This window comes from Gopherus evgoodei, chromosome 3 (genome assembly GCF_007399415.2).
Source record: "Gopherus evgoodei ecotype Sinaloan lineage chromosome 3, rGopEvg1_v1.p, whole genome shotgun sequence".
NCBI classification, from domain to species: domain Eukaryota; kingdom Metazoa; phylum Chordata; order Testudines; family Testudinidae; genus Gopherus; species Gopherus evgoodei.
The window spans coordinates 208377113-208387482 of NC_044324.1; positions in this window are offsets into that span (position 1 = coordinate 208377113).

Genomic DNA, 10370 nt, shown 5'->3' on the forward strand with positions numbered 1-10370 from the left:
CACATTTCCTGAGGGGTCTGTCTAAACAGGGCCAGGGTTCAGCTTTGATTGGGCCTATCCAGCACATTAGCCCAGTGAACCCCTCCTCCTGTCTGGGAGGCTAGTCGAAACTCTACCTTACCATACACAGTAGCAGAAATCAATCCCCATCATCACTGTGGGCCCAGGCTCAAGGCAACAGCGGCTGGGGGTGGCATTTCCTGCTGCTGACAGCCTGCTTGGAGAAGAACAGTGCAAAGCAGGCAGAGTTACAATCTCCAGCCAGGCTGCTAACACTGAAAACTGCCCCGAAGGACCATTGGAACAGATGGAAAGATGGGCTCCATCAAATGGAAGTTAACACCCACGGAAATGTAGTGGGCACTCATACCTTTTCCCTGGAATCAAGGACAACTTGTTTATCCTTTCCACCTTTTCCTTTGTTCTCCTGGACTTTACAAAAGGGATGGCGAACGCGTCTAGAACAATGGAAGTGCTGCGTTGTTTTTATTTTTATTGCAACATCACCCGGGTAGCCTACTCAGGATCAGGGCCCCATTGTTCTAGGAGTTGTCTTAACGTACAAAGACAAAGGAAGAATGGTTCAGTGGACTGGGTGCTACCTGTAACCCCTGCTAATGTGAGGTCCCCAAGAATATTCCTAATGTCCTACTACATAAATAATTACTACTAACAATTAAAAAGCCCCTCCAGTGTAATCCTGTCCATGTCGATCCACCTTCTTTTCAGGCTTTTTAGGTTCTCACACGCAGTGGAAAAAATTCTGATTAAACACACGATTGCACCTGCAAATTTTCAGATGGCAAAAACATGCAGTAGTTTTGCAAATATCACTTGATTGCCCAAACTCCAACTAAATATACTCTTGACAGACAGGGCTGATTGACCTAGGGTGAATATTTAACTTTATTCCCCAAAGCCAGGCAATTTTACCAGGGAGAAAATGACACAATAAAAACCCTAAGGGGGTGAGTCTCATTTACAGTAAGGCCCCTTTCCAATGCTTTGGCACTGTAAAGGGGGCTTGAGGTGAGTCACAATGCAGCGTAATGTTCCTTTTATGCTGCCAGAATGGTGCAAAGAGGCCTTAGGGCAAATGAGAATCAGGCCTTAGAAGACTACTGAAAAGCAAAGTAGACCAGACTGTAAACAGCAACAAAGAGTTCTGTGGTACCTTGTAGACGTAAGCTTTCATGGGTTGACGAAGTGGGTATTCATCCACGAAAGCTTATGCTCCAATACATCTGTTAGTCCAGTGGTCCCCAACCTTTTTGGCTGGTGGGCACCAGCCAAAGGACCACAGCGGCGGCGGAGTACCTGCCGAAATGCTGCGGCAGCGAAGCCTCTTGATGACACCACTTGCCATCGACAAGCAACGTCATCAAGAGGCGTCCCCACCGAAATTCAGGGGCGACGCCTCTCGATGACATCACTTGTCAACGGCAAGTGGCGTCAGTGAGAGGTGTCCCCGCCGAAATTCGGGGGCGACGCCTCTCGATGACATCACTTGTCGGTGACAAGCTTCATCATCGAGAGGCGTCCTTGCTGCGGCATTTTGGCGAGTGCTTTCCCAGGGGCCAGGATGCGGGCGTTGGGGACCACTGTGTTAGTCTATAAGGTGCCACAGGACTCTTTGTTGCTTTTTACAGATCCAGACTAACACAGCTACCCCTCTGATATTAGACCAGACTGTGCCCCAGTGAAGAAAAGCCAGGGCAGGGAACAAGGTCCTCCTCTGTGGGGTCTTCAAGGAGTGTTATTTTGGGGGCAAGGAAAGGGGACAGTGGGAAGAAGGAAGGAAGAGGAACAAGCAGGAAGTAGAGTCCCCCCCAAACAGGGAAACATACCACAGTAAGAGATAGGAGGTATGAGTCTCCCCATTAGGGTGACCAGACAGCAAGTGTGAAAAATCAGGATGGGAGGTGGAGGGGTAATGGGTCCCTATATAAGAAAACACCCTGAATATCAAGATTGTCCCTATAAAATCGGGACATCTGGTCACCCTACTCTCCATAATGCTGGGTATGTAGTATCCAGCATGTGGTGGGTAGGGAGTGCCAGGCTTAGTCTTTTCAAAACAAACTGGTCTTAAAGGCAATGTAGTCACCTCTCTTAAGCTGCCTGTGTGGCAGGACATCCTCAAGCTCTGGATGGAGAGCGGAAGAGAAAGAAAGGGTCAAAGGAACAACTTCAGTTGATGCTGGAACCGTTTTAGTTTTAATAGTTTGAATGAAGAGCTCGCATGTGTGTGTCAAAAGTGGAGAGTGTCAATTTCTCCTTTGGTTGTATAAGTGTTAGATAATGTGTGCTCCCAGTGTTGGGATGTTACTATTGCATTTAGTTTCCTAGAGGTTGTGCTTTATCTGATATTCTTGTTTTTTACTTAGACCCACTTTAGCAAATACAGAAGAGGGGCATGATCCCAGAAGGAAAAACTAGCAGACCCTGTGCTGGCATATGTCAGCTATGCTCTACTGCAGTCAGTGGAGTTACGCTGAATTACACTAGCTGAGGAGCTGGCCCTAGTATCCAAATTAATACCCAAGCTAAATATAACTTGGAAAAGTGTAGTATCAGCCTGATTTGCATAAAATGAACACAACATTCAGTAAAAAGCCACCTTATGGAGAACAATAATATGAGCTATTTTAAAACTATTTCGTGTGTGACTTAGTACAGTGGTTTTCAACCTAAGGGATTCTGTAGTGGGATGGTCACCCACTCCTGGCCTGAAAGGGTTAAAAACAGCCCTGGGAGAGCACTGTGGTAGGGAAAAGCTGGGCTGATTGGGAGAAGCAGCTTCAGCTGGGGGCTATGCCCCAATCAGGGTCCAGCTGGCCCTATAAAGGCCAGTGAAGCCAGCTGTTGATAGTCTCCTCTAGCTGTGGAGGGAGATGGGTGTGGTTGCTGGGGTGCTAGATAAGGTACTGGAGTGGAGTAGGGCTGGGGGAAGGCAGGGGAGCTCCAGCCTGGAAACTCCCAGGCTGTAGCCTAGTATAAGGCCAAATAGGAACTGGGGTTGCAGGGGACAGCCCAAGGCTAGGCTGAGGTGGCAGATCCAAACCTCCTTGCCTGTGATGAGTGGCTTATATTGTGGTCTGCCCAGGGAGTGGGGGCTAGTTAGTGACTGGCAGCACCCTATGACTGAGCTGGGGGTGGAGATTCCCTGGGGTGGGGAGACCCAGTGGGACTGTGGGGTACTGCAGGGGGCAGCACCCTAGTCTGAAAGGGACTAGGGACCCCGTGGGAAGTGGGACACTGGCCTGCAAAGGGTGCTCCTGGGTCAAAGAGCTAATTCCCAGGATGACCAACAGGAGGTGCTGCAGGGGTGAGTTGCTGCCCTGTTACAGGTCTGTGAAAGTTTGTGTTTGTTTTTCAACCTGTGAACACCTTAGGGATCTGAGGACTATGCCTAAGATTCCAAAGGGTGTGCACCTCCATTCAAAATTGTTTAGATGTCCACAAATGAAAACATGTTGAAAACCAATGACTTAGTAGATGTAAGTAGCAAACATAATATTTATTCTTACATATTTTATCCTGGACTCTGGTATGTGGTAAAGCAGCTGTCTGTACTGTGCATCCCTAGGGGCAACCCCCACATGTAGTACCTCCAGGCTTATTCTGTAGAACAAAGCCCACCCTACATCACATGATGGTCTGTGTAGTACTCCTCCTTGCACTCATGGCCAGCTCCAGGGTGGAGGAGACAGTGGGGTCAAACAGCCATGCAGGCATCTTGAGAAGGTGGTCAGCTCTCAGCTGTAGGAAGCCACTGGCCAATACAGGAGGAACAGAGGCAGATCAGCAAATGACACATGCCAACTTCTCTTTCTCTCTCTCCCCTCTGCCAAATGTTGGCCTAGCAATGTGACTATTGGACAGAAGACCACAGAGATAGCTGGACACTGGGGTTATGCAGGCATCTACTCATGTCCTTGTGTGTTTTGTTCCACTTCCCAGCTGCGATTATGTGCTATGATGCATTGCTATATGAATGACATGGAGCTTTAGTAGCTTGGAGGGGGGGGGAAGGGTTGTCTCGGGCCATGGGTCTTTGCTTATCTTAGTCAAGCTATGTATATCCCCGATGATTGACCATGCTTTGGCAGACTCACTGCCAGTGTCATCGGTTTGTGAAGAAGGGATTAGTGAGCAGCGTTTACTGCAGCTGGGATGGATAATTGGCTCAATGAGCAAGATCCCACATACCTCCACTTCAGATAGATCCTTGATCCCTGCCTTAGACAGAGAGGTAAGCACACACCAGCACTAAGCAGTGTGTACAGAAAGTGACTCTTCCTTTCTTTCCTTGCCCAGGGTTCTCTCTGTACCACGGAGTAACTCTCTTTGTGCAGACACAGGTAACTTAGCTCCATTTAGGTGTGGGTTTATGAAGTGGCTGAGAACTATAAAAACTCAACTGCTGTCCTTAGTCTCTGTCCAAACACTACAAATATTGCCCCCATGCCAGAGTGTGTTTTTATGGTTTATTGTCTTTTAAGGAATGAAAGTTATATGCAGGGTGAATCACTTTAATGGGAGATACAAAAATCTGTTTGCATGGACGAAGAAGGGCAAACAATTGTTCACCGCCTTCCCTTGGCATAGGAACAGAGCTAAATATGGGGGAAAGTCAAAACACTGATACGCAAGCCAAGCGTAACATGAATGCAGCCCAATGTCAAAGTAGCCTATGAACCATTGGAAGGCAATAGATAATTACAACAAAATGTCACATAGGAGCCAATGTCACTCTGCCTGGCTTTCCAGTGGAATGTTTTAGGTCACAGTAAACAAACTGCCACTTTCCTTTTCAAACCTTGTAAACTTGCTGACAAACTCCCAGGAGAGCGACTTGGCGGGTGTGGACACACACAGAGGATAAACAAAGGGTACCTGGTGAGGGCAGCATGGCAGGGGAGAGGGGTAGGAGAGACCCTAAGGAATGCTGAGGAAGTGAGGGATGGATTGCAAAGCAGCTGGTAAGCAGGTGGACCTTAGTGCTGCCTTGGACAAATGAAGATGGCAGATGCTTTTGGACAAAGACCTGATCCCAGTTGATGTGATAAGGGGAAGAAGAAGTAAACATTACTGGTTCTTCAAACACAGCTATAGCAGTTAGGTTTATGGTCCCAGTCCTGCTGCTGTTGAAGTCAATGGGTAATTTATTCAAATGGGCCTAATTGACTTCAGGCCAGATTTTCAAAGTGTTTAGCTGCGTAAGGGTGCAGATAGGTACCTAGTGGGATGTTCAGAAACACCTAGGTCCCACTGATTTCAAGCCATGAACATACTGAACATCAGCAGAAGTTATATCTAATAGCAATTCTCAGTCCTCAAAATTGAGATGAGTGTAACTCTGAGACAAGTTCAGTCTTTGTGTCCTTTGCAATATCCCTGTCTTCAGTGCTATTGAAAGGAGGGGTAAATCAGGGCAGAGCTGGGTCCTTTCCCTAACAGTCATTGTGAACTAAATGAATTTGACATCTGGTTTAGTAGCACCAGTATCATGTGTGGCACGTGAACCACTGGCTGGAGGAGTCTCACTCCCAGCCCCCCCCTTCCATGCACCCCTACTGGAGCCCAGAATTCCCAACCCACTTCAGCCACCAGCCTCTGCCCCAGACTAGCCCCTCAGCCACGGAGCTCAAGGAGGGTGGGTGGCAGGCGGCGGTGGGCGGCTGCAGCCCCCCCCGCCCTGAAGCACCGGGAAGGCAGGCGGTGTGGCCCAGCTCCAGCCCCAGGAGGGGCAAGCACTGGAGGAGTGGAGCTGCACACGGAGTGGGAAGCAGGATGGGGGGACTGGAGGTGGAATGTGGGAATGTACACCTGGCAGTTTTGGGAGGCACAGCCTCCCTCAGCCTATGCTGTAGTGTAGCTAGGGGGGAGCAGGGGGAGTGGCCGCTCCCCCACTGAGCACAAGTGGCGCCTTGTCAATTTCTTGGCGCCTTTGTATTCACCCAGGGGAGTGATTAAAAAAAAACAAGTGCCACCCACTGCAGTGCTTTTATTTTACTCACCCAGCAGTGCTCCGGGTCTTCGGCGGCAGGACCTTCACTCGCTCTGGGTCTTCGGCATTTCGGCGGCAGGAGCTTCAGTGCAGCTGAAGACACCCAGAGCGAGTGAAGGACCCGCTGCTGAAGGCCCGGAGCTCTGCCGGGTGAGTAAAAGCACTGCAGTGGGCAGCGCCTTTTTTTTTTTAATTGCTCTCCCTGTTCCCTCCACCTGGCTACGCGACTGAGCCTATGATACCTGCAGCCTCTGACCAGTATTTAGATTGGGTGGAGGGAAATAACACAGAATAGCTCACTGGTTCTCAATCTTTCCAGACTACTGTACCCCTTTCAGGAGTCTGATTTGTCTTGCCTACCCCAAGTTTCACCTCACTTAAAAACTACTTGCTTACAAAATACAGAAGTGTCACAGCCACACTATCATTTTTCCATATAACTGAGTACATCTGGAAGAGGAGTTTTCCCTTTATAGCTGTAAGATTCTTCTGGCTTCAGTGCTGCACAACTTGTGTGTGTGTATGTGTGATTGTGTGTGTATGTGTTTGATTTTTCAAGGTTTTAGCTCCATTTCTAGAGTTTCCGTCTTTCACAATTCGCAGAGTTCTTGCTCTGGTCACTCAGGAATGCTAAGGATCTTAGATTTATGCCTGAGGAGTTGAGGGTGGTGGAGGGGAAAGGAGGCTGGAAATCAGGCTCCACATTTTCAAACAGAGACTTGTATGTGTGCCCATAATCAACCCTCCAGGCAGTGAGTGAGAGCAATCCCTCCTGAGTGCTGCTGGTAGAATTTAAATGTTGAAACTACAGTGCCATGGATGTGCTACTGACACTTATTGAATGGAGTCCAGGAACATTACTCCTGTCACTGTGTATGGAGAGGGAGGGAAAGAGAGTAAGATTTGTGGGATTCTTAGACTCTGATTTAGGCAAGCCTCTTTATTCAGCAGAGCAGGGAAGCATGTGCTTAAATCAATGGGACTTCAGTACATATTTAGATGCTCCCCTGAATCAGGGTCTCAAGGAATGTGGTTCCCCTTGTGCACCTGGATGTCCACAATGCAGCAGTTATAAGCTCGCAGATGTAGCCAGTTGACAGGCAAGGCAGAAAAGCCCATCTTGAACAACATGTCTCTTGCAAAGGCGCTTTAGGACAGTAGGCACTTGCAAAGCCAGCCCCCCTTTTAGGGTGAAATAGTGGCTGTATTAATACAAGAAATGCGGAGCATGGCTGTTGCCCTTGGTTTCTGATGGATAAAGAGAGGCAGCAGAGACAGCAGCTGGAGCAGGCTGAAAGCTTTCTGAGGGCTGCAGGAAAATACCCCATTATTAGAGAGCAGGAAAAGCCCTTTCATTGCTAAGAAAAGCCAACTAAAGAATATCAGATGGATGCCTGAAGCTGCCAATCAGAGCAACTGGGTGGTTATTAAGCCCTTTGCAAAGACTCCTCAACCTCTTGGCAGTGGTGATTTTTGGATGAGTACTTGTGCCAGACCCACCTATTGAAATATTTTAAAAAGGCGTCTATTGAGAGGGGGAACTTGGATTTCTGTGGGGGGCCCATTGACAAAGCCATGCCTGGGAGCTATAGGTAAGTGCTAACATTGCAACTGGTTCTATGTGAAATGGGGGAAGAGAGGGAGTCCCAAGGAAAGCTGGCTGTGCTGAAATTGGGGTTGTTGATTAATCGCAGTTAACTCACGTGATTAACTCAAAAATTAATTGTGATTAATCGCAGTTTTAATCACACTGTTAAACAATAGAATACCAATTGAAATTTATTACCTACTTTTTGCCTATTTTGTTGTTGATGTTTTTCTACATTTTCAAATATATTGATTTAAATTACAACACAGAATATGAAATGCACAGTGCTCACATTACATTATTTTTATTACAAATATTGCTCTGTAAAAATGGCAAACAAAAGAAATAGCATTTTTCATTTCACCTCATACAAGTACCATAGCGTAATCTCTTTATTGTGAAAGCGCAATTTACAGATGTAGATTTTTTTTTTACCTAATTGCACTCAAAAACAAAAGTGTAAAACTTTAGAACCTACAAGTCCACTCAGTCCTACTTCTTATTCAGCCAATCCCTAAGAGAAACAAGTTTGTTTACATTTACGGGAGATAATGCTGTCGGCATCTTACTTACAATGTCACCTGAAAGCGAGAACAGGTGTTCGCATGGCATTTTTGTAGCTGGTATTGCAAGGTATTTATGTGCCATACATGTTATACATTCATATGCCCCTTCATGCTTTGGCCACCATTCCAGAGGACATGCTTCCATGCTGATGATGCTTATTAAAAAATAATTTGTTAGTTAAATTTTGACTGAATTTGGGGGAGAATAGTATGTCTCCTGCTCTGTTTTACCCACATTCTGACATGTATTTCATATTATAGCAGTCTCGGATGATGACCCAGCACATGTTGTTTGTTTAAAGAACACTTTCACTGCAGATTTGACAAAACGCAAAGAAGGTACCAATGCGAAATTTCTAAAAAGATAGCTAAAGCACTCAACCCAAGGTTTAAGAATCTGAAGTGCCTTCCAAAATCTGAGAGGGAAGGAGTGTGTAGCATGCTTTCAGAAGTCTTAAAAGAGCAAAACTCTGGTGCACAAACTACAGAACCCAAACCATCAAAAAAGAAAATCAACCTTCTGCTGGTGGCATCTGACTCAGATAATGAAAATGAACATGTGTTGGTCTGCACTGTTTAGTATTCTTACTGAGCAGAACCCTTCTTCAGCACAGAAGCATGTCCTCTGGAATGGTGGTTGAAGATGAAGGAACATATGAATCTTTAGCGCATATGGCACGTAAATATCTTGCAATGACAGCTACAACAGTGCCATGTGAATGCCTGTTCTTGTTTACAATGTCACCTGAAAATAAGAAGCCAGCAGCACTATCTCCCGCCAGTGTAAACAAACTTGTTTGTCTGAGTGACTGCCTGAACAAGAAGTAGGATTGAGTGGACTTATAGGCTTTAAAGTTTTACCTTGTGTTATTTTTGAATGCAGGTTTTTTTGTACATAATTCTATTTTTGTAAATTCAACTTTCATGAGATTGCACTACAGTACTTATATGAGGTGAATTGGAAAATGCTATTTTATTTTTTACAGCACAAACATTTGTAAAAAATAAATATGAAGTGAGCACTGTGCACTTTGTATTCCGTGTTGTAACTGAAATCAATATATTTGAAAATGTGGAAAACATCAAAAATATTTAAATGGTATTCTATTATTGTTTAACAGTGTACTTAATCACACAATTAATTTTTTTAATTGCGCTATTAATCACGATTCATTTTTTTAATCTCTTGACAGCCCTAGCGGAAATGTGTGGGGGTGGGGAGGAGGAGTTGCTGTGGGAAAGACAGTAGAAATTGAGATGCAATGGGGAAGCACTTTAATGCCAAAGGGTATGTGACTCTTTCCCTGCTGGTTTTGTTTTCAGTTTTCCTACTTCATGCTTCCTACAGCCCTGCCCCATCACTGCTGCGCTCCTATGGCTTGTCATTTTGTATTAGAAGTAACCAATTATTTTTAATATATCTGCCCACTGGCTATTAGCCAAATTTCTGTTCTTTGTTAAATAAATGCATACATGTTTTCACTGACTGCTCCGAGTTAGGCACAGCGGCGATCCTGAGGTGAAACTAGTAAGCTGGGGAGTCCTGCTGCTTTGGGACCAGCGTAAACACGGGGAATCTGCAATGGAACCGGAGCTGGGCACTCCAGGGGGACACTCAGGGTTGGAGTGTGCCTATTGTTAAGTTGCAGAAGGACAGCGGAGCCTGTGCAGGCTAAGAAGGGAGGGCTTGTGTTGCCCCAGGGCTGATGGAGTCAGGGGAGCTGACCCGCAGTGGGCACAGACAAGGGTCCCTCATGTAAGGGCGGGTGGCAGCAGGGAGCCTCACAACCCAGGGTATCCCTGGGAAATGTCGTGTTCCTTCCTCCTCTCCTGTCCTTCCCCATTCCTGTTTCCTTCCCCCATCTCCCTTCTCTCCTCTGCTCCCTTAGCTCTTTCTCCCCTTCTGCAGCCCCTCTGTTGGCCGGCCACATCCCTCTTCACTCTGATATGCAGCATAGGGGAGGAAGAACTTCAACCAGACCGAATATGACACTTCCTCCTGCACGTGGAGTTGTGGAGCAGCTCTTAAACTGGCAGACAAGGGGAGCGGGACTCAGGAGTAGCACCCCCATTAAGGTTGCCTATAAAGGGTCATCATGGCCATAGGCCACTAGGCCACCTTGGCTATATGGTGATCGACACCCATATTTCCTGCCCCAAGAGTTTAAAAATCATCAATCTGGTCTCCCTGAAACAATTAGAA